Below are 25,655 nucleotides of genomic sequence, written 5' to 3' on the forward strand. Positions count from 1 at the left end.
AGTCAAGGACAGAGAGAAGTATATCACTAACTCCCTCAAGTTATGTGATGAAATACAGAGCCTCATCATAGAAGTTCAAAATCAGATTTCACCATGGGCGAAAGAGGAACACAAATGGGAGAATGTCTTGTCATTGTTCATGAAAATGGAAGAGTATGGAGTTACCCGGTTCCTTATAGAGCATTCAATCAAATTGGTGACAAATGAATGCCAGCTCTTCATGCTAAAGAAGACCATAATGTGGCGGGTTCTTACCTTCAAATCTGTGATCTCTGAGGCTAAGACTTCTGTATATGAACTCCAAGATCTCCAATGCAGTATTGTTAATGATAACAAGGTGGTTAACCTTGACCATGATTGGCAGTTGGGAATTTGCGGGCTAAACACGCAGGATGCGATAAAAGTTTTTTGAATATACATGGAGAAAATCAAAGCCAAGGGTAATTTCACTCCTGGGGATATAACACGGGTTGCTCGGATTGAGTCTATGATATTTATTGGTAATGATCAGTTACCAAAACATGCCAAAAAGATGGTGAAGCACAGGTGGAATAAGGAGGCGGCGAAGGCAAAGCTCAATGCGATTAAAGTTTCGAACCAATCTATATTCCAGGAACTCACGACTGCCCATGACGCCCAGGAAAGCGGAGAAGAAGATAATGATGGGAAAGTGGCATAATGTGTTGATCCAGGCTCCGTTTTTGTTTTGTAATTTTCATGTTTATGCAAAGACTTCGGAACATTTGTTCCAAATATATCTTGTTGGTTTCATAACTATTTTGGGGAGGTTGAGTTTTCGTGGAGACCTCCCCTGTTCTAAAGACTATAAATTAAAGAAAGATAGATAGAATAGGGGTTAGATTTTGTGAAGGATTTTAGTTAGTTTTTGGTTTTATGCTCCTCTGTTTTGTAAATTCTTGTTTTGTGGAAGGAGGGATAAAACTTTAAAATCTCGAATAGAAAAGGATTTATAGATGTATGTTGTGCCTTTGTCGAATGAAATATATATATATGAGATCATATTGTTTTTGGGAGAAGGAAAATCTGTAGGTTTTGAATCTGTGTGGTTGCATATCTTTGCATATGTTGATCTAATCAAACAACGGTAATCACCTTTTCTAGTGCGGAAAATCATTATTTTTCTGAGACTCCTTCCTATGAGTGTTGTTTTGTTTAAAGAAAAGATTTGTACTTGAAGATAGATTTGGTTTCTCTTATCTATTCTTTTCTTATCTGAATTGTTCGAATAGTTTTCTGAACTTTGTTTCAGTTACTTCCATCCCTTGTGTTGAATCGATTGGAAAGTTAATTCTTTTTCTTTGAAATATGTGTAAAATATTGGCCTCTCATCCAAGAATGAAGTAGGCAGCCTTATGTGCTTTCAGGTTAAAAGCATACCAATCAAAACTTAATTAGATTATTTTCTGAATAACTAAGATAGGGAGTTGTACCTATGGAAAATTCAGAGGGAAGTGGTTTATATAACACATACCCAGTTGTTTAGTTGAACACTTGTCTTTAAAAGAAGGGGACAGAGTTTGAAATTGATCATTTTTAAGAAGGGCAAAATCCGTTCACTAACAATCTCCCCATTCAAAACTTCTCCTTATCACCATATTATAATTGTCGCCATTTATTACTACTTCTCCTTATCGCCATATTATAATTGTCACCATTTATTACTATTTCTCATCTCATGATAATATAATTTTACTTATCTATAAATGACCTGTCAATAATAATTTCTCATTTGGTTACTAATATTGTAATGATCTAATATCCCTTCTTCAAATGCATGTCCTTATTACTAGGGTTATTTAGAAGTTGCCTCTTCATATGTAGGTGACTTTAAGGCTAATCTCATTCTAATCAAGTTTCCTTCATTATTAGAAGTATTATTTCTTTTCTTATAATTCAATTTGTTACCTCTTTTAATGGGAGTATACTTCTCATTTTGGGATTGTTAATAATGAAGATCCTCCTCCTTACTATAAGAGAATTTTTTTATGAAAGAGGGTTCAACAAGAAATCAATTTTTTCGTACAAGATATAGTATACACATCTCTTTAATTGGTTTTTAGATAATAATATCCCCATCTTCCTTAATTTTCTTCTTGTCAATTTATTGGGGTCTTCATAGCATCTGTTTCCCAATATCTCCCACTTACTCTCTAGTATACTGGAAAACTTTTTATCGATCCCTATAATTTTCTCTCACCAAATTCGCATTCTCCCACTTACTCGTGTGTGTATATGCATTCTCCTTAAATATAGTGGAATGAGTGCATGGGCCACATAAGTGAGAAGAGTCTTAGGACCTTGAAATAAAAATATTTTAAATGGGTTCATTGATTGTTATCTTAATTTTTTTTGTGAACATTACATTTATGGTAAACAAAATTATCTTCAGGGTTGACTGGTCTCATGCTTCATGTGAAAATATGTGAATTACGCAGCATCATCTTCACAAAGTGGCTCCTTCCTGGAGCGACACCTGCGGGGATTGGCAGACTATGGTTAGTAAGAAATAGAAAAGAAGGAACATCATTCAGGTTCTGCAAGGTCATTATGATCCCCGTGGGAATTTCTTAATTGATGGGAGTCCTTTCTACCCTAGAAATTCATGGCATGATTCGGTATCAGAACGAAGCAAGCTCAAAAAATCCTCTGTTGTGAATCTCCCAAAACCTAGCCCGAATAACATTCACCGCCCTCAATGGGTGTTTGAAAATGGGATTTGGGTGGATAAATGTGCCTAATCCTACCTGATTACCCACCTAAAATCCAATGTTGAGGTTATCAAACCCTTTAATAACAAATCTAGAAAAATTCAAAACAAACCTGGGCCAAACAAAGGTCGAAATATGGGGTTTCCTCTGGTTTCTAGCTCAAATGTGGTTCCTCTGGGGAAAGATAGGGTTTTTTCATCCAAAATTGCTATCAAGGAACCGGTTTCTCAACCAAAAGCAAATAATACAGTTGAATTACCCTCAACAATGCTCAATCCAATGTGGAATCTGTATTACAAGCTAAGGCTTCTGGTTAAATCGAACGATATGGATTTCCCAACTCAGGAAGTAATTGACTGGTGGTATTCATGGTTTCCCCGAGAGGTAAGTATTTCTCATCTTGACAATGATGTTTTGTTCATTTTGTGTAAGAATTTAGACACTAAGAAAGAAATTCTTTCGAGCAAAGTTAGATTATTTCAGGGGCATTGCTTTTCTCTAGTAAGATTCAGACATGGGTTAATCTGGGCCCTCTCCCTGTAGAATATCATCTCCCTCAAATTTTAGAAATCATAGGGAAAAAACTAGGCACCTACATTGGTTGTGAAGGTCTTGATAGGGAAGACCAATTCAAACATATCAAACTACTTATAGAATTAAAATCAGATGTTAAATCTTTTGATACAGTAGAAATTCTATCAGGTCAAGGATCTTGGACGATTAATCCATCCCTTTATAATGGGGTAATTGATATTTCAGATATTTTAATTAAAGATTTTGGGATTGAAGAGTCCAATCAGATCAAAATGGAACCACAAACATTCCCTGGAATCATTGTTAATTTCATCAAAATGAAGGTGGTTTCTATCTGGAATCCCATGATGATTTCCTTTCGGTGCCCTTAGCATCCTTTTCTCAGAAATCAAAAAAGAGTCTCCCTCCTCATTTCGACAACAGGGTATTCACGGGAAATCCTTTAAATAAAACTGTTGTGTTGGGGTTGGAGATGAGTCAAGAACTGGATAAACCTAATTTGGAAGGAGTTATTCCCTTGCCTTCTACTCAACTACGGTTGGACATTTCTGAGGCTCAAGCAAAAAATATGGTAGATGGCATCAACCAAGATAACACTCTAGGCCTCCTAGGTGAAGGAGCTCGTAGTCCTAATAGGATTGATGTCATTAAGGATGATCACTTCAATAATAAAGCATAACTTCAAAGTCTGTTAATACGTGCAGAAGAATTCAAAGCAGATGTGAAAGAGAAGTTGAACTTACTTGAACAACAGTTGGACCTCAGTAAGACTATGGATAATGACCAGGTGATGAATGACCTAGACCCTACATTTGGGATGGGTTTCCCTTTCAATCAATTCACTAACATAAATAACGATGATGCAACTCCTCTGGGAGTCAGTCCCCTAGAGCCAAGGGCAAAGTATTAAGTGAGGTCAAGCTGGGGTTAGGTCCTTGTTTGGGAAAGAAACTAAATATGATTGTGGTTTCATCCCAAAGAAGAAAGGAAGGAAATCCATAGCTAAGCTTAGAAATATGGAAGGGAAAGCCTTTAGAAAGTTAAAAATTACATCAATCATGAATGCAGGGAAGGGGAAGTTCCTTCCCACACAGCCATGAAGATCTTAACATGGAATGTTAGGGGCCTAAACGCCCCTAACAAGCAACACATTCTAAGGCGTTGCATTTTTGCTTCAAAAATAGATCTAGCTTTAATCCAGGAAACAAAACTTAGTCAATCGGAAATTGGTATCTTCGAAAAGAAATTGGGTCTTCTAGAACTGGATGCTATACCTGAGTTGGGAGCCTCTGGGGGCTTGCGAATTATATGGGATCCTAGACAAATCATAGTCAATTTCATAGCCAGTAATAAGAATTGGATGGTTGTTGTTGTCAAACTTTTGAGCTGCAATTTAAACTTTATACTTTTTCATGTCTACAGTCCTATTTTGACACATGAGAAAGAAATATTGTGGAATGAAATAGGAACAATATTAACTTCCCACCCGGAGTGGAATTTCTTTCTAGGAGGATATTTTAATGCTATCTCTGATCTCTCGGAAAAAAAAGGTGGCATAAGAAGAGAACATCAAATTTTAGTAGATTTCAGAGAATGGATTAATAATCACAATATGGTAGATATAAAAATAGACAATGGCATCTTTACTTGGAATAATAGAAGGCAAGGCTTCAGCAACATAGTAGAAAGATTGGATAGGTTTCTATTTAGAGGTGATATTTTAACCTTCAACTATATTTTTAAGGCCTCAATTCTCCTCATCTCGGGCTCTGATCACTTTCTAGTGCAACTAAACATTGAGGAAAATGTTAAGCCTAAGAGGTGCCCCTTCAAATTTGAAAAAATGTGGATGAAGGATGAGTCTCTGATGGAAAACATTGGATCATGGTGGAAAGAAGTAGAAGTAACGGGATCAAAATTATATTGTTTTGTTACCAAAATGAAATATGTTAAGAGCAAATGTATTAATTGGAATAGGGACAAGTTTGGAGATATCATTTATATTAAAAGGGATATAGAAACAACTCTAGCACAACTTAATGATAAATTTATCAGGGAAGGCATGGACCAAAACAATTTCTTGCTAGAAAAAGAGCTTCTCCGTAGACAGGAAGAAATTTTGTGAAAGGAAGAATGCTATTGGAGACAAAAATCTAGGGTGACTTAGATCTCAGAAGGAGACCAAAATACAAAGTTTTTTCATGCTACTACAAAAAGTAGGAATAGAATTAATAGATTAACCCATATTAGAAGTGAGGTTGGGGTTGTATTAGATGACCCTAAAAGTATAGCAGTTGAGGTGCTCTCCTTCTTCCATAACTTACTAAGCAAAGAACCTATCTTGGATTTGACAACGCAAACTAATTTGATCAACAATATTCCCAAAATCATTAATGACAATCAAAATTTACTTCTTAACCGAAAGTTTACCAAGTCGGAGATAGAAGAGGCCCTGTCCCAATTTCACCCTAACAAGGCGCCTGGTCCGGACGGTTTCCCAACATGTTTCTTCCAAAAGTGTTGGCATATTATAGGTGATGAATTAGTGGATGCTTTGGAAGGTGCAAGGCGGTTTGGAAGATTTCTTAAAGAGATAAACCACACTTTTTAGCCCTTATCCCCAAAAAGGAGACAGTGGTTAGTATGAGCGATTTTAGACCTATTTCACTGTGTAACACCATCTACAAAATCTTTTCGAAAGTTCTAGCCAACTAACTAAAATCAGTTCTTTCAAGCATCATCTCTGAAGAACAAACGGGTTTTGTACTAAGTAGGTCTATTTTTTATGGAGTCATCATTGCATAGGAGGCAATCCACTCTATTCAAAATAATCATCAAATTAGACATTAAGAAAGCATACGATATGGTAAATTGGAGGTTTCTCTGCAAATGCCTAGAAGCTTTTGGTTTTAGAAAAGTCTGGATCAATTTAATCTTTGAATGCATATCAACACCCAAGGTGTCAGTCCTGGTCAATGGGCAACCAGAAGGCTTCTTTGATATGTCAAGAGGATTGAGACAAGGAGATCCATTATCTCCCTTCCTCTACATCAGAATGGTTGAAGCTTTAGGTAGGACCATTTAGAAAGCTCATGAATTGAGCAATATTGTTGGAATCAAAATTTCCAGTAGTATTCCTCCTATCCTAGATTGGTTTTCCAGAGCCTCAGGTCAAAAGGTTAATAACGATAAATCAAACTTGTATTTTTTTTAATACAGAGGAGAAGCTATCCAGAGATATTGTCAGTATTTTAGGCTTTCAGATCGGGACAGAGGGCTCCCTTGTAAATATCTAGGCCTACCAGTGGACAGAGGGCTTAGGTCATCCAATCTGTGGGGGCATATTCTGACCAAGCTAGACCAAAAACTTCAAAGCTGGAAAGGTAAATGGTTGTTAGCAGCTGGTAGAGTAATAATGTTGATTTTTGTTCTCTATGCTCTTCCCCAATACCAAATGACCTATTTTCCTTTGCAAAAAGGAGTGAAAAATAATCTGGAACAAAAACTTAGAACCTTCTTCTGGCAAGGACTAGTAGACAAGAAGAAATTCGCACTAATAGCTTGGGAGAAACTCGCAGACCCAAGGATCGGAGTGGTATAGGACTAAGGGACCAGGAGCTACAAAATAAGGCTCTAGGGGCCAAGCTAGTATGAAAAATCTACTAGGAACCAGACAGAAGATGGGTGAAAGTTTTAGCTAGTAAATAATTAGATTCTTCTGACCCAACTAGCATCTTTAGAACAATTAATCCCCCACATGGTTCTAGAATTTGGAATTTTTTGCTTAACTGTAGGTATGTTCTCACTCATGATCTATCTTGGAATGTAGGGTCTGGGCATAAAGCACTATGTTGGGAAGATTCATGGGGGGGATACCCACCAATTCATGCAATCCTTAATGATCAAATTTTTAAAAATAGGTTGGTAGACAGAATTGGTAATATTGTGGTTGATTATATCATCACTCGTCCAATCAACCCAGCCTTGGGTTGGAGATCGAAATCATCTGAGGACTTGGGCTTATCTCTTGAGGAGGGTTAAAAACTTGCAGAGATTCTCGCACAAATAAAATTAACAATTACCAATATAGATGATTGTCTTATATGGTCCAACTCTCCTACTGGAGAATACAGGGTCAAGAAAGGATATAATTCCCTCTACAATAAGATTTACCCCTCTAAAACAAAACTACCTATTACTCTATGTTGGGACAAACTGTGTCTCCCAAAAGAAGGTCTTTTTTATGATCAGCAATACAGAAGAGGATTTTGACATCAGGCTGGTTTAAGAAGCTAGGTTATGCAGGGCCTAGTAGATGCCCCCTGTGTCTTAGCAATGAAGAAATTGTGGACCGTCTGCTCCTAAGTTGCAATTATTCTACTATATGTTGGAGACAATTAATTAATAAATTAAACTGGATCACTAACCTTCCAAACCATTTGATGGATATTATGTTGTGTTGCCCATCCCATTTAAAATCTAGTCTTTATGGGCTACTCTGGATTATTTCACCATCAATCCTCTTATGGGAAATATGGAAGGAAAGGAATAGAAGGATTTTTAAAGACAAGGCATTGCCCCATGATCAACTATGGAATAAAATATAAGAATCTATCATAGAAGTAGCTAACAACATATTGAAAAATTGTCATAGCAATAATCTTCCCTTTACTACAAGGGATGACCACCTTAGAAAGTGTTGGAATGGACTTACAATTCCCCCCTTCTATGGCCTTGGGGGAGATAGATCTTCGGTTTTAAGGAAAGAATGCAAATGGTCCAGACCAAGTAAAGGTTGGTTCAAGCTAAACTTTGACGGTGCCTCTAGAGGCAACCCTAGCATTGCAGGAATAGGTGGAGTGATCCATATCTAGGATGGATCAATAGTGGCATAGTTTTCCAAACCCATAGGCTGGGATACAAACAATGAGGTAGAGCTAGAATCTCTTATCTTTGGACTCCTCTTATGCAAGGACTTAAACATTAGAAAATTGGAGATAGAAGGAGATTCGGCTATCACCATTAATGCAATTAGGACAAGCAAAACTCCAAATTGGTGATTAAACAACCTAGTGTCTAGAGCCACAGTGTTGCTCAAATACTTTAAAAACACTACAATCAATCACATTTATAGGGAAGGAAATATGGTTGCGGACTCCTTAGCGAACCAAGGTGTTGATGGTGTTTGGGAAGAAAAAATTGGGATTGGTTGAGATGTCCCTTTACCTTATATATATACACATACTTATCTTATATGGATTGATATTTTTCTTATGGTTCCTTCTGCTCTGCTTTGTTTAGATCCTCTTTTTCGACGGCATTTATAGAGGCATTGATTAGACTTCCCTCTTGTCTTGCGTGCTAGCTATTTTAGTATGTTATCAGTACATAGAGATTTAAAATATCGTCATCGGTATTAATTACCTTGATCTCGGAGATCGTTTCTCAGCATTTTCTATGCATTGTGACCCTTTATTCTTCCCTCACTAACACTCTTAAGCGATTTAGTAGGTCCTTTTTTTTAAGTTAGCAAAGCTATCATTTACGACGGATTTCTATGCACAATTACTAAAGTAGTGGCTTCCCATCTTCTTCTTTATAAAGTAGTCAGGTCCTTCAGTGTAAATTGGGTTGTTTGTTGTCCTGAGTGAGTTGAGTTGAGTTCAATATGGACACACTGTTGAGACTAGTAGGGCTTAAGAGACAAATGGCATTTACAGGGGAAGTCAAAGAGGATAGATTGAAAGGTATTCTTGTCTTTCCTAATGTCCTGGTTATTCGGGCGGTTAAGAAAACATTAGGGGAAGAATATATTAAGAATGATGACCGAACCAGGGCCAATTCTGACATAGTTGTGATGTTTCTTACGGTGGTCATGCACTTTGAGAAGGATAGGGAGGTGGTTATGAAATTATGCCGAAGTGTTTTCAAGAAGGACTTGTTGGGCAAATTGGATAGGGTTGTCATCAATGTGGATGAGGATTTAGTTGTCCCTAAGCCAAGACACTATGATAGGTTCATGTGGAAGAACAAACCTGTGCCAATATTTCCAATCTTAAAAATAAAAGATGAGGCTATCTTTGCGGCTTATAATCCGATAAGGCAGTGTAATTTCTTCTTCCTTATGTGGCTTCTGCATGTTAAAAAATCGACTTGTAATAAATGGCTTGCTAACTATTTGGAGGCGGAAGGCATTGAAGTAGTGCTTGGGGACGTAGAGATTCTCTCTGCTTCTACACCCAGCCTAGGAGAATCCTCTATTAGTCCAGGACCGTCGACAAGCAAGGCTCGAATGAAAAGGAGTTGGGCTTCTCCTGAGTCCTAGGACTTGCTTTCTTTCTTCAAGGTAGCTTTTTAATTCTCTTTTGGTTTACTCTAAACTATATCATCTCTCTTGGCTTCGATAGGGCAACTTTGATACCTAATGACATATTTTGCTTTAAGTTCTGATGAAGGCAATATAGACATATGGGTTGTTTTTTATAATGTTATCTTAAGCTTAGCAGTTTTGGCTAGTTTGTTTATTTCTTAGCTTTATGTTCCTTCCGTCTCAAATTTAATTGCAAGCCTTCTCTGAATTGGATGCATTTTCAGAGTTATGCATATATATATGGGTGTATATATTGATACAGTTGGTATGGCCTTTGGGTTACTCATTCTTTAAGCGAACGGTTTTGTGAATATATATATATATATATATAATCATGTTCATTCATCGGTTTGGCACTTTCTCTGGCTCTTGTTCCCCTGTTTGCTTGTCCAATCTTCGTCCTTGCTTATGCTCAGAGATTTTCTCTTTCTTTTTTCTTTTTCTTATATATATAGTTATGCATTTGGTTATAGATCCTTTTTTCCCTTTGTAGGCAGTTGCAGGTTTGGTTTTCGCTTTCTTTGTCAGTTTTACCTTGGCTAAGATTCTTAAATTAGTCTACGGCTGTCACGGCCCTAGACTGGGATATGCTTTGTTTACTTAGATTCAACAGCTAAATCTTTCTTTGGGTCTTTCTTTACCTCAATTACTCTTCTATATGTCGGTAAGATTTCGTCAAGTTGGCTCGAGAGTATGATGATCTTTTTTGGGGAATCTTTTGGTGCGTTTTCACATTGGAAAGCTATGGAAATGTTTCTATTTAGATAAAACGAGGTAATTTAAAAAATCTGGCTACAGTTGCATTTACTTCCTGATTGAGAATAGTCTAACAGTATGCAGGAAGAATGTGTATTTTGTTTTGGCAATCTAATTTTGCAGGATTCGGGTGGAGGTATTCGACATGTTTTATTCAAAACTGCTCCATCCCAACATGATCAAAATATGGCATAATTGCAATCAAATTTTGCAACCATCATCGTTGGAATTAGTATGATGTATTTGACAGGAATTATCATATGTAATGTTATGGAATGGCATTTGGCCACTTATTGTATTTATCTGACTATTTCCAAGAAATGTTTTTTCCTTGGGGCAAGACCGGAAGTTTTCTTCGCCCAATTCTTTCCTACTGGTGCCCACACTGAATCGGGTTGTAAACTTTATGTAATTTCATTCAATTAATATAATGATTCGGCCAAAGGCCCGTTATCTATTAAAAAACAATCATTTAAAACTGTTTTGATATCACATTTATGTAAGCTAATTTAAATTTTAAAAAATTGAACTTATCACAAAAAAAATTTAAAAAAAAAAAATAATTTATTTCAAAGTTTTAAAATAGTTTAAAGGAATCTCTAGAAAGTATGGCAGATCATGTATCTTTTTAAGACGGCATCGATGTAGTTACTGATTTGTGTTTTAAGGTTATCATAAAAGAGTGGATGTTCAATAATTAAGGAGAGTAGATCATTGCCTACTATTTTTAATCTCTCCACTATATTTGAAAAAAAATTGCTTCGGTACGGTTATCAATTCACTAGCTATATTTATGAATGCTTTTAAAATTTAGTATTCAATAACGAAGTCTATTGTACGTGGCTTGCTATCTTTGTTGAATCGCACACACCGAATTAATTGTTTTATGATTATTTCTCATCTTCATACCAGCTACCAATCTTCTGATTTGACCTTTCTGTATTAAATGAATTAAAATATGTAAAATTGAACTTTAAACTTATTTTAAAAAATAATATTTTAAATTATTTAAAATAAAAATTAATATAGACATTATAATTTTTGTTCAAAAATTTCAATTCTGTTGAAAAATTGATTAGACAAATGAAAAAAGAGAATTCAATGAAACTGAAAAATCATTCAGATTGATAAAAAAAATTACATTGCAAAAAAATTTAAAAAAATCATTGACCTGCATTTTAATCGATTTAATCTAGAAAACTCACATTAAAAATGATGATTAAATCTTTAAAAAATGCATAACTCATTCCTTCACCAAACGTCCACCCTCAAAACCCTAAAAATGTGGCAAAAAAACTACTAATGTTTTTTCGTGGAATGTTTTCCACCATTGTCTATGCATGAATAATTTAAAGGGAAGTAGTAAACAAGTCACGGGAGGTGAGAGCTACAGGGGGTAGATGATTTAAGTTTATTAAATTGTCTCATTTGTGGGTTATAGACATGCATGGTTGTGTAAAATGGCTTCTCAGTTAGGGCCAACCTTAAATCACACACACTAAGCAACATATTAAGTTAAGAGGATGTTAGTCAACTTTGAGTGTTAACACGTTTAAGCCTAGAAGTGTATTCTTAGTGTGACAACATACATTAAGCAACATTGTAAACCTAGAAAATGTCAATCAACTATGAGTATTTGAAACTTTTAAGCCCGGAAGTATAAGCTTAATGTGTGTGATTTAAGATGTTTCGTCAGTTAGCAATTAATGGGTTACTACTCTTTATTTGTTGAGGTTTTAATGAAATGTTTGGAGAGCAAGCTTAGGAATTAAGCGACTTCAAACATAAATTTTCCTTGAATGGTTCAATGCATAGTTTCTTTTTCATGGTGGACAGTTTCTTTTGAAACTACTTCAAACTGATTTAAGTAGTGATAACTTTAAAAACTCTCAAAAAATATATATAAATATCTAGTGAATCTTTTATTTTTTTAAAAAATTATTAATTTCTATTGGTGAATCTTTTACTTTTTTTTAATATATAAATTTTATTCATGAATTTTTTAAAATCATTTGAAATTTGTATAGAATCTTGAGGAATCTTAACAAAAAGTAGGAAAATATATTAATTACCATGGGGAATCCTTCCTTCTTCTTTTTTTAAAAAACTTCCTATGGAAAAGTAAGGGTTTGAGAGTAGCATTGATTGACTAGTTTAAGTCCTAAGGTGTAGTGTTGATTGACTAGTTTAAGCCTTAAGGTGTAGTGCTCATGTCTATAATTCTTTAATTCTTTAATATTTTAAATCAAACATTAATTATTTTAAATTGACCTTAAAATATTTTTCTTCGTCGTTGATTTTATTTATGATCTAACATTTGGGTTCTATTTTGGGCCTCATGGACATTGGAGTTCTATAGGTACATTTTGACCCGTGAAATTTAACCCCAACTATTAGATTATAAATCTTCAATGACCCAAATACCATTTTAGGTTCAATGGATATTAGAGCTCCATGAGAACATTTTAACCTAGGGAATACAATCCTATCTATTAGATTATAAATTAAATTAATGGTGGTGATTAAAAATAAGCGATATGACCCTAAAGTAACTAATAATTATATAATATTATTGGCAAATTAATTTCATTTTCTATTATAACTTATAATATTTAGGTGAATCTAATCTAATTTGGTATCGAATATTGTGGCAACTAAATGTTTTGACATTTTAAATACGACTCAAATAAAATTTTGTTAAAATGTGGTGATTTAGGTTGCCTTATAGCTTATATTATTAGCCAATTTTGAAATTCCCAATTTCAATTATTAGTCGATTGGCAAATATGAGTGATTAAAAAAATCATTAGATTTAAGTATTAAGTTTGCATATCTAATTGGCAATAGTTCATATTGGTTTTGCATGTTAAAATTACATGCACCTGAAAACAATTGCACTCAAGCCTAAAAAAATAATTTGTAGCTTATGAAGATATTGGTGTTTAAGTTCACAATTCATATTGAAAATTTGAATTCAAGCATTTGTGTCATGTTGATATTTTCTAATTGGTTGCAAAGAATTTCTTATATAATGTAATCAACTTGCATTTTTTAAATGAAGAAATGGACCATCCATTGGGCATCATTTCCTTAAAGAAAAAATATGTTTACTGGATACAAAAATCTTTGTCAATGTCTAATGCTATAGCTAAATAAATAACCGCTAGAATAACTATTATCACCAAAGTTTGCACCCTTTGCTAAGCTATCAACTTAGAAACCTTGTGACAAATGGGAACATTCTCAAGCTATGGGTAACCTACAATGAGAATGGACCTCTGGAGAAGGTCGGCTTCCTCTTGATACTTCACTTAAAAACTACTTAAAACTATTTTTTTGCAAAGGAAAGGGTAAGAAGGAGAACATGAAATTGAAACTCTAAACCTAAGGTGGTGCACCAAAAATGATGACTTAAAACTTGCACAACTGGATGATGCACAATTTAACTAGTAACATAAATTTCTCATGCACAACTTAGAGACACATAATTTTTACATCAACAATTTATAAGAAGGCTAAAAAAAAGAATCTTAGTAGGAGAAAGATGCTTTCTCACAACTTGAGACTAATTTTATCACCGGCACAACCTATAACTTGCAAATATGTATGTATTTCTGCATAAAGGTACTAATATGGTGCACACTTACAAGGACAAGATACTTCACATGAAATTGCATCAACCACCAAGCACACGATATTAGAAAAATGAGAAGGCATAAACTACTTATTACTAGTAAAAAGGTGTTACAATGTTGCATAAATCTCTGAAAAATTTGAGTTACAAACTTATCACTTCTACCAAAAGAACTCTGAAAAGTTACAAATGTTGGCATTACAATAGAAAGGAGATTGTTGGCATTTCAATAAGGATATTGAGAAGGATGTTGGAGATTGTTAATATAACTAAAGAAGGATGATTACTGTCTTAATGATATTATTTTGGCATTGATGTCAAGAAATTGATTTTCTGATTCAGTATGATGTTGTCATATCTTGAGAAGTATGTTTTGATGAGTATTAGGAGGTCGGTAAGTGACACAAAAAGAATGTGATAATGAAGGGGAGATATAAGTTATTCAATGGGCAACTATTACCGAGTTAGCCAATGATGAGATCATGTTATTTTGATTGTTTTGATAGCCTACACATGTTGTTGATTATAAGTTTAATATTGTATTATGTCACGGAGCAAGGAACCTAGTCAGTAAACCCTAAGGTTATCGATATCGGTTAACGAAGGCAGAATGTCTACTGAGCGAAGTTCAGTATTAACCGAGTAACAACCGAGTTATAATAGATTGCATCGGATGGATAAAAACATTATTTAATGAAGGATGCTGATGAGCTGGAGATGAATAAATGATTGGTATGCCGCGCAAGAAGTTTGTTAAGGATCTATGACAATGGAAAATCAAGAGGAAGATCTATAGCACAGATTGAACTGCAATAACCTAGCACGGGTTCCTAGGAAGGAATGCCAGTTCCAAGGCGAGGTAAAACATTTTTAGGTCGAAGGATACATTGAACCTAGTCAAGTTTGATGATCTGATGGCTAAGATTGATCATGGGAAATGTGATCAAGGAGATTAAACGGTCATAAATTGTTTTTAAATAAAGAATTGTTGATAAACACTACATGTAGGCAATGTATGCACAATGATGCTACAGAAATGTTTACCGAGCTCAGAAGCTTGAAGATCTGATTGTAGAACAGACTGAGAAGCCCATCAAGCCCATCAAGGGATTAGATAAGTCTTATGACAAGATTGTTTTTGAGCAAATAAGAATCCGCTTTAGCATTTCAGATGTGAAGTTGCAGATATATTTTATTATTGTTGTTTATTTTGTAAGTGACAGGAAATCTCTTAACCGAGTGGACCTAACAGTCTTATTTGTAAACCCTCTAGCAAGGTAACATTCTAAATGAGTGTTTGGAATCCTTTGACAAGGTCACTTCTAACAAAGTGCAAGACTCTAACAAGTCTGAGGGAAATCCCTTAACCGGGTCACATCTAGCAATGTATATGTAATCTTTAATAGGATTTGCTTTTAACCGAGCATACTCTAGAAGGGTACATTTCTTAGTGGGTCCGAAATCCCACAGTGGTTTTTCCCTATTTGGGTTTCCATGTTAAATCTGGTGTTATATGTGTTGTGATGTTATCTGTTCATGATTTTGAATGTTTTACCATTTTGGTTATGTATTCTGAAGTATAAGCTACCGAGGTTGAATCTGTTGAATATATTGAAGATTAAGTTTGTATGATTCACCCCCCCGCTCTCATCTTGTTTACTATTAGCATCAGAGCTTTACAACAAGTAGTAAGAACTAACTTCAAAAATGAAGTTTAAGTCATACTTATTCTTCTCCAAGACAATTGCATGAAAATAGGAACTCAAACCTCCTTGGTTGAACACAGCTAAAACCCATGTTTTTAAGCCTCCTAAAAGACTCCAAAAAGGCTTCAAAATGAAGAAAAAGTCAAATTTGACCAATTCCATCATAAAGGCTTTCAAAAATGCATTAATCTCCCTAAACTAACTCAAAACAACCCTATATACCCTCCAAATGTCTAGCAACTCCCCTATATCTTTGGTACTCCTCATAAATTACAAACAATGTCACTTTGACTCATCAAAAGTAATAACCACTCATTACTTTGCATAAATACTGGTTAAAGTGATAAATACTAACACTTAACATATTTACATCTATGAGAGTTCGATGCAATTCAAAGCACCAAATGAGGAATTAGTCAAAGTAATATTTGTTAAAAATAAAGGCAAAAATGCCTCAAAGGTAGTCGAATGATTTTAGGGAAAGCAAACCCTAAAGAAAAATTTTAAGTTATTACTTTTTGGCATTCATTACACTTTCTCCTTTGTTGTGTTTAACTCTCTTGGTGTCGCCATGAGGGTTTTTCTCTTTTGAGGGTTTGGATGGAAATTTTGCTTGCAGATCTTGTGCACATGGCAACCATCAAGGTAAGTCTTTGTTACTGTGATATCAATTCTAATCTCTTCTCTACACATTAGAGTGATGCTCGACTCTAACCTTTGAGATTTTGATATGTTTTCCCTTGATATCGGCCACTATTAAAAATCTCTATGACTACTTATTACACAAATTTACTGTGTTTTGAAAGACTATTGTAACTGCTTTTTACAGTGACTTTATAGTCTCTATCTCTTATGTAGTGCATCAACATTGTTCAATTGATGCTATAATGGTGTCATCGCTCCATTCTTGTTCATTATTTACTATGTATACCTGGACTTAGTCCAAAGATAGTGGCTGCTTTTCAAAACATTGGTATCTCTATGACTAAAATTATGAGATTTTATGACTGTTTTGACAGTCGAGAGAAATTCTTGCTTTTCCACAATGTTTACTACTATGTGATGTTGCATCTCTCGAAACCTTTCACTACATTTGTGGCCAAAACCATTGAGATCTTTGGTGAGTTCATTAATTATGTTCCTTATGCTACTCTATGGATTGTATGCTTTGATAAAATGTCACTTATTTTCACTTGTCACTATTCTGAGATAATTTTTATAATTATCAGCATCTCTGATTTTTATGTCATTGCTTCCTTTCTATTTGTTGCTATTTACTATATTTTTCCATGAAACCTTGACAACAATTCACTTTCAGATTTCAATATGACTATGCTCATTGTCAAGATATGGCATCAAGGTGTTATGCTTATGGTTGATATTTCAATGATGACCATGAGACCTCCGTGTCAACTATGAAGTAATGATAGTCAAGATCTTTCATTGTTTATCTTCTCAGTCTCTTGGTTCTTTAATTGTCAAACCTTCACCTACAACCTTCTCCATTCATGGAGATGAGTCCTTCATTACTGCTCTAATACATGTGACTTGATTTGTTCATTGATTTCTTGGAAATGAAAACCCATTGCTTTCCTTCCATTGTTATATTTAATTTGTTGCTACCAAAGATTTCTATGACTATGTTTTGACAATGAAAAAAACCATTGTTTTGTTGCCTTAACATCATTATATCTAGTCATTACTTGCATTCAACTTTTGCCCAGCTACTCATTGTCATAAATCTTCATTGCCATGTTATTCTCAGTGTATTATGCTTTGGGTCTAGGGCACTCATGTTGGCTTCGTGATTCTCTGTCATGTTGCTGCTACAAAAGACTCCCTTGATTGCTCCATTTTAGTGGGAATATGGAATATATTCACTGTATTAACAACTTTGTGCCACCTTGATACAAATACCTACTACTTATTCTAATATGGTTGTGACACTTCACTATCTTTCTTTATCCTGAGCTACTCAAACTCAGTTTGGATGGTACCAAAGACCTTTGATATTCCAAAGTCCAAATCTGTTCATCTTTGCCACTGTACTTTGTCTTTTATGTAATTATGGTTCCTCTTTGCCTTATACACTTTGTGATGCTCTATATCTAAACCTTAGTTAAATAATATGCAACATTCATCAAATTCTCTACCTTAACCAGCTTCACCCTACCATCTTCGACCATATCTCTGACAAGAATGATAGTGAATATCAATGTTTTTGGTCTGAGCATGTAATGTCGAGTTCTTAGCTAGGCAAATCGCACTCTGACTGTCACAATAAACTATCACTGCACCTTGTTTTATTCCAATATCTAAATAGGGTCCTTTAAGCCAAATGGATTCTTTACAAGCATGAGTAGCTACCATATACTCTGCTTCTATAGTGGACAAAACAACCACAGCCTATCACTTACTCATCCAACTAATTGCACCACCAAACAAAGTAAACACATAAGCACTAAAGGATCTTCTGCTATCAATATCACCTACCTAGTCTGAATCCACATAACCAAGAATATCAAGGGAAATCACGTCTCCAACCAAATTACTGATAACTCAATGATGAATGGATAGTACCAAACTGGTACTGAGAGGGGGGGGTGAATCAGTATAGGCAAAAACACACTCTTAAACCGGTTTGTCAACAGACATTGTGTATTTATAGACAAACAGTAACACCGATCCTTAAACAGAGTACAACCGGCAAAACCCAAAATAACTAAGACAAGCATAAACCGGTTGACACTTATCTTCTCATACAATCTAACACGTCATTTCCATTTCACCCTTATGCATGAACAGGTAATCTACCATTAAAGATATACATATAAGCAACTAGATCAACATGATTCACCGCTTGATAGAAAACAACATAGCATCACATGAAGAAGACATCACACATGACACACATATTTTTCACATGGAAACCCAACTGGGAAAAACCACGGTGGGGATGAATACCCACAAGCTTGTTTTTGAACTCTTTAGAAGTCTGCTCTGTTAGGAGCCTTGTCCGGTTAAAGACTGATACAATAGGTCCTGTTAGGAACCGATCCTGTTAGGGATCACCCAGTTAAGGGATGGCTAGAATACCCGGTTAAGGGTTAAACCTTGTTAAAGGTTACCTTGTTAGAGGATTTCAAGAACTCAATGGTTTTGAGTCACCCTGTTAAAGGATTTACAGCAAGCTGGTTAAGGCTACCCTGTTAAGGGATTTTCCAACTATTGAGGTGTTAGAGATCAATAGGTATTACAGTGATCTGGTAACAGCACTCAATGCCATTGTAGATCTGCTTAAGCTCCTCTTCACCTTCTACACTTACACTTTGTAGGTATCACTTCTCTCCTCTAGTCTGGCAAGAATCACGTATCTCTTCTCTCGGATACACACACACAACTTTTGCCAACAACCTCAAAAAGAATCACAACATTGACCTTATAGGAGAATAGATAGGTCGGTAGCATAAACCCTAAACTGTAAACCTATTAGGTTAAGGAATTCAAACAGTTCAATCCTAACCATTGAGCACACTGCATTAAATGCAACAGTCTTGATCCAATCTCAAGACATTCTCCATCGTCCATTTTCCACCGATTTCATGGTGGCTGATAACCCATCACACGTTATCATCTTTTACAAACTTCACACATTCTCGAGGTAGATAGGAACAATATCCTTCATGCAATATCCTTCACGCACACAAGGCTTACGTGGCAACACGATCTGTTCATCGTTATCATGCTAACTCATCACACACAGTCACCAGTTGAGCCACACAGGCTTGAAGCACTTCAACCAGAAACCCTAAAGTTGAAACTGCAACCGGTCGTCATGCAATGCTTCCATGTGCTGGTTCCCATTACCATATGTTAGTTCACCTTGAACAAACACACCGCTTCACTTTGGCACAAATGTTGGTTCACAGTGTTATATCAGTTCTCTTCTCTTCATCATATTGACATCAATGACAACACACAATGTCATTATGTCCTCATACCGGTTAACATAATGCCAGCAATTACCATGATAACACAAAGAATATTATGAGGTACCCTTCAAATATCTGAAGACTCTTTTGACTACAACCCAATAAACTCTACCAAGATTAGACATATACCTAGAAAGAACTCCCACTACTTGGGCAATATCAAATCTAGTGTAGACCATAGCATACATCAAACTTTCAACTGCACTCTGGTAAGGCACTATGTTGATGTCTTCCATCTCTAATGGAGATATAGAACAATCTGACATAGATAATTTCATTCCAACTGTGAAGGGAACACATAATGGTCTACAATCCTACATGTTGAACCTCTGTAATACTGAATTCGCATACTTACTCTGGCCTAGCCATAACTTTCTGCTCACTCTATCTCTTCTAATTTTCATCTCAAGAATGTGTTTTACTACAACAAGATCTTTCGTTTCAAATTTAGCACCAAGCTAAGACTTTAGTTCTGAAATCATACCTTTCCCCTTACCAATGAATAACATATCATCAACATATAATGCAATAAATAAGAAATTATCATAATCAGATTTATAATAAACACAATGATCTGATTTAGAACGCTCAAATCCCAAACTCAACACATATGTATCAAATTTTTGTTACCACATCCTAGGACTCTATTTGAGGCCATACAAAGATTTCTTCAATTTACAGACCAAATTACTTTTACCTTTCACCACATAGTGCTCTGGTTGTGTCATATAGATATCCTCCTCCAAATCACCATGAAGAAAAGAATTTTTCACATCCATTTGCTCAAACTCTAAATCATAAGTAGTAGCAATAGAAATCAAAAATCTAATGGATATCATTTTTGCAACAAGGGAAAATATCTCACCATAATCAACACCCTTAGCCTGAGAGTATCCTTTTGCAACCAACCTTCCTTTATACTTCAATGCTTCCATCTGAACCAATCTTTTTCTTGAACACCCATTTGCAACCAAGAGGCTTTTGTCCTTCAAGCAATGGTACAAGATCCCATGTATCATTATTTTTGAAAGCTGCCATTTCTTCTTCCATAGCAATCTTCCAAGATTTTGCATCATTCATACCTAATGCCTCTCCTACAGATCTAAGTTCATCCACATTAGTATTCAAAGAAAAAATACATCTCCAATCATTAGGTGAATGCCTTTTAGATGGTTGTCTATGTCTTGTAGACCTTTGAACAAGCTGAGTTGGAGGTTCTTCCTCTTCTTTTGAAGATTCAGAGCTAGATGAGCTCTCCTCAACTTCTTGCCTATCAAGTGGTCTTGATTCAACAGTTTCATATGTAGAAGGAAATCGAATCACATCTTCCTATTTAGTCTGTTATGGCTGCAATGTAACAAAAGGAGACTTAATTTTTCTAAAAATAACAGTTCTACTATGAATTACCTTTTGTGCAATAGGGTCCCAAAGCTTGTATCCTTTCACACCATAACTATAAGCGATGAAGATACATTTCATAGCCTTGTTCTCCAACTTTGTTCACTTCTGATTTGGCACATGTGCATATGCTTCTCAACCAAAAACTCTAAGATGTCTCAATGAAGGCTTGTGACCTGATCATGCTTCCATAGGCATTTTATCAACAAGAGTTGATGTAGGAGACCTATTAATCTAGTAGCAAGTAGTGGCAACAGTTTCAGCTTAAAATTATTGTTCTAGACCAACACCACTCAACATACTCCTAGCCTTCTCCATCAATGTCCTTTTCATTCTTTTTACAACTCCATTCTATTGATGAGAATACAGAGTTGTCTTTTGTTTGTTAATGCCACAGTCTTTACAGAATCTATCAAAATAATTAGAGCAAAATTCATCACCATTATCATTTCTCAAACATTTAATTTTCTTTCCAGTCTACAACTCAACCATTGCTTTAAAATCTTTAAAATGGTTGAAAACTTCATATTTACTCTTTAGAAATTATAGCCATGTCCTTCTAAAATCATCAATAAATGAAACATAATATGTGGATTTTCCAATCGAAAGAACATCTAAAGGACCAAACACATCAGAATGAATAAGATCCAAAACACGACAAGATTTATGAGCATTTGAGTAAAATTAAATGCAGTTTTGTTTTCCATAAATGCAATGTTCAAAAAAACTAAAGTCAAGATTACAATCATTCAAACCTTCAACAAGGTTAAATTTTTCAAGGTCCTCTGACCCTTTTCTCCAATGTGGCCAAGTCTCTTGTGCCATAACATAGTCTTCTCTATAGGTAACTTTGCTTCAAAAGAAAGAGGACCCTTAGGTACCCAAAAGCCATGTCCATCCATTGAAAGCGAAACCCTCAAATCTTCCAATGAAGTATCCATAGATTTACTTTTTACATAAGTGCTATAGCACTCAACAATGTAATGTCTCTAGCTTATACAAAGTGTTGAACCTGCAACCTCTAGAAATCACCATAACACCCTTAATCATCTTACATCCTGCATCAAAAAAGATTACTTGCACACCTGCATCTATTAGTTTGATCACAAATGATAAATTGTGTTTTAATTCGAGGATATGCAACACAATGCTAATCCTTTTTATTCTACCATCAGGAAACCTGATCCTAACTTTACCTCAACCAACAATGTCTAAATGTGAATCATCACCCAATTACACCTTGCCTCCATTTAATTCTTCATATTAAAAAAAAAATGTTTATTGGAAGTCATATGAAAAGATGCACCTAAGTCAATTAACCATGCATCATTACCTGCATGAATAGCCAAAGCTCCAATGAATGCATCACCATCTTCCTTTTCAAACTCAAAATCAGAATCTAACTTCTTCTTTTTTTCTTCTTTGCAGTCCTTATGGATGTGACCTAAATTACCACAATTCCAACAAATTACTTTGGACTTTCCAAGAGATTTTTTTCTCCCTTTAGATTTGGACTTATTGCGCTTCTCATTCTTCTTCCCTTTTTCCTTAGGTCTTCCATGAACAGTTAGGACTTCCTTCAAATTGATGGATAACTTCCTCTGTATCTCTTCACCAAGTAGGGAACCCACCACATCTTCAGACTTCAAAACAACAGAAGTACTGTTGATAGCCATAACAAGAAAATCCCACAAATTGAGCAAAGAACAAAGCAAGATCTGATATTTCTCCTCTTTGTCCATCTTAACACCAACAAATGCGAATTGAGCCACCAACATATTAAATGCTTCCAGGTGGTTTGTAATCCATCCACCCTCTTCTATTCTCAAGGAATATAATTTCTTCCTCAAAAGATTTTTCTTGATACATTTCACCAAGTTTAGTCCATAGCTTCTGTGCAGAGTTCTCTTCATGGAAATTGATCATAACAAAGTCTGTCAAGCACAATTTAATTAGACCCTTGGCTTTACGGTCCATAACATCATATTGAGCAGCTACAGTAGGATCTAAGGGTCTTGAAACATTCAGATCAACAACGTCCCAAAAATCTTGATCTATTAGCAGATCTTCCATCTTCAACTTCCACATCTCAAAATTACTACCATCAAATTTATCTACCTCTACTCTCCCTGATGAACTTGTCATCTGAAAATTCCTGCAACAAGATCAATAAGTATTTTCTGCATAATCTCCCACTCAAATCTGGATTAGTTCAAAAAACCCAACAACCCACAACTGAAACCAAAGGTGATCAAGATCTGATACCACTTGTAAGGAAGTTAAGTAGTGGAACAACTTCCTACAATAACCTTGAGAGGAGGGTAATGCAAAAAAAATTACAGATCATTACAACAATTGCAGAAATAAACAAAATATCATGCATACCACAACATAGCAACACAGTGATTTACATGGAGAAAACCCTTTTGGAAGAAAAACCCCACACTCCAAAAGCAGCTCAATATATTATTCAGCAATCAATAACAAATTACAAGATTGAGTACCACTAATCAAACTCAGAGGTAACTCAATAGCCATAAGACTCTTACACACAGTCTCTATCTCATGTACCTCATATATAGGAGATACAATACAAGAAATCGTCAAACAATATTCCAAAACCATGGGCTAAAACCACCCAATAAAGTGGATTTGACCTTATCTCCATTCTATATGGTTGTGACACTTCACTATCTTTCTTTATCTTGAGTTTCTCAAACTTAGTTTGGATGGTACCAAAGACCTTTGATAGTCCAAAGTCCAAATTTGCTCATCTTTGCCACTATACTTTGTCTTTTGTCACTATGGTTCCTATTGTCATTTTATGACACCTTTGGTCCATCAGTAAGAATCGATCAGAGATGTGATCCATGGACTGGCGCTGCCCTAGTTGATCAAAGAGAAAGTAGAAGAATCATGAAGTGTGAATTGTTGCCTTAACTGGAGGGAGTTCCTCCCTTGGCCTTTTCTTCCTTCCTCAGAACCCCAGAACCTTGAAGTTATGAGGTTCTTTCCCTTTTCCTTCTCTCTTTTTTTCTCTGAAACCCCGAGGTTCGAAGTTCCCTCTTAGTTTTCTTCTTTCTCCAGAACTCTGGAACCCCAAAGTTCTGAAGTTCCTTCCCTTTGTTGCCTCTCCTTTCTTTTCCTGGAACTTCGAAACCCTGAGTTTCTGAAGTTTCTCTCCTTCTTCCCCTTTCTCCTTCCCCTCCCTAGAACTCTAAAACCCCGAGGTTCTGAAGTTCCTTTGCGCAGTTCCTCCGAAACTTCGGAACCCCGAGGTTCTAAAGCTCCCTCCTAGCCTTTCTTCCTTCTTCGAAACTCTAGAACCCTGAGGTTCTGAAGTTCTCTTTCCCTTGCTTCCCTTTCTTCTCTTCAGAACTCTAGAATCTTGAGGTTTTGAAGTTCCTTCCCTCCTTTCCTTTTCTCTCTAGTTCCTCAAAACTCCGGAACCCTGAGATTCTGAAGTTCCTTCCTTAGCCCCTTTTTTCAGTCCTCTAGAACCCCGAAGTTCCAAAGTTCCCTGTTGTGTCTCTTTCCTCTTCCCCGAAACTCTAGAACCCTGAGGTTCTGAGGTTCCTTCCTTGTCTTTCCCACTTTGGGAGCCTAAGCTTCCGAAGTCCCCAGACTTCTTTCTGACTGGCGACACTTCCAAATGGTGTGATCGACACTCAAGTATTTAAATGCTCTGACAGTTTTGGTGACTTATGCACTTTCTTTTGTGGAGCCACAGGGGTGCATTTAATGTTTTGGTAGGATTTCCATCAAGGGAGGTACGAGGCCATGCTTGTTGTGGTGACTTATGTCATTACTGCATACTCTGACTTTGGAAGGTCAGTCAATCCACCTTCTCAGGGTTGCCTTTGTGGGTATGGCTAGGTTGCTTGCAAGTACTGAGGTCAAGTGCATGCACTTCCCTACACTCCCAGACTGACATGCAGGGGTCATGATCACTCTTGTAACCATTTTTCTATATAAGGCTTGTAAGCCTCATTATCAAGGGTTCTCTCCCTATTGCCTTGAGCTTTCCTATGCTCTTCTCTTCTCTTGAAGACTTGTAAATATTTTCGCAATTCTGCAACTGTAAGTTTGGCCTTTGGCCTTTGAATGAATTGAAATTACATTCTTGTCTTCCTTCAACTTATGCATGTTGTTTATGTTCCCTTACCTTTATCATAGGTGTATGTTTTATGGATCTTCTCTCCATATATGTTGTGTTAACTTGTTTTTTATGAGTGTGGCTTGTGGGAATCCTTTTCCCCTCTTGACACTTAGCAAATTCTAACCACCATACATGTGTTTGGGTCACTCATGCAAATGAAGTTTGTGCATCTCTTGGGTATTTCAATTGATTCCTTGTGTCATTTTGGGTGGGGAGAGGTACAATCTCTTATCTTGGTGCATCACCTCCTTTGATTTTAAGCATTTCTCTCTTCCCTTTATCTCTGCAATTTATTAGGATAGGCCTAGGAGTTAGTTTTGAAGTGTTGCGTTGGTTCAACACCTACACCTTGATGGAGAAGGAAGTCGGCCTTCTCT

This window comes from Cryptomeria japonica, chromosome 11 (genome assembly GCF_030272615.1).
Source record: "Cryptomeria japonica chromosome 11, Sugi_1.0, whole genome shotgun sequence".
Classification (NCBI taxonomy): domain Eukaryota; kingdom Viridiplantae; phylum Streptophyta; class Pinopsida; order Cupressales; family Cupressaceae; genus Cryptomeria; species Cryptomeria japonica.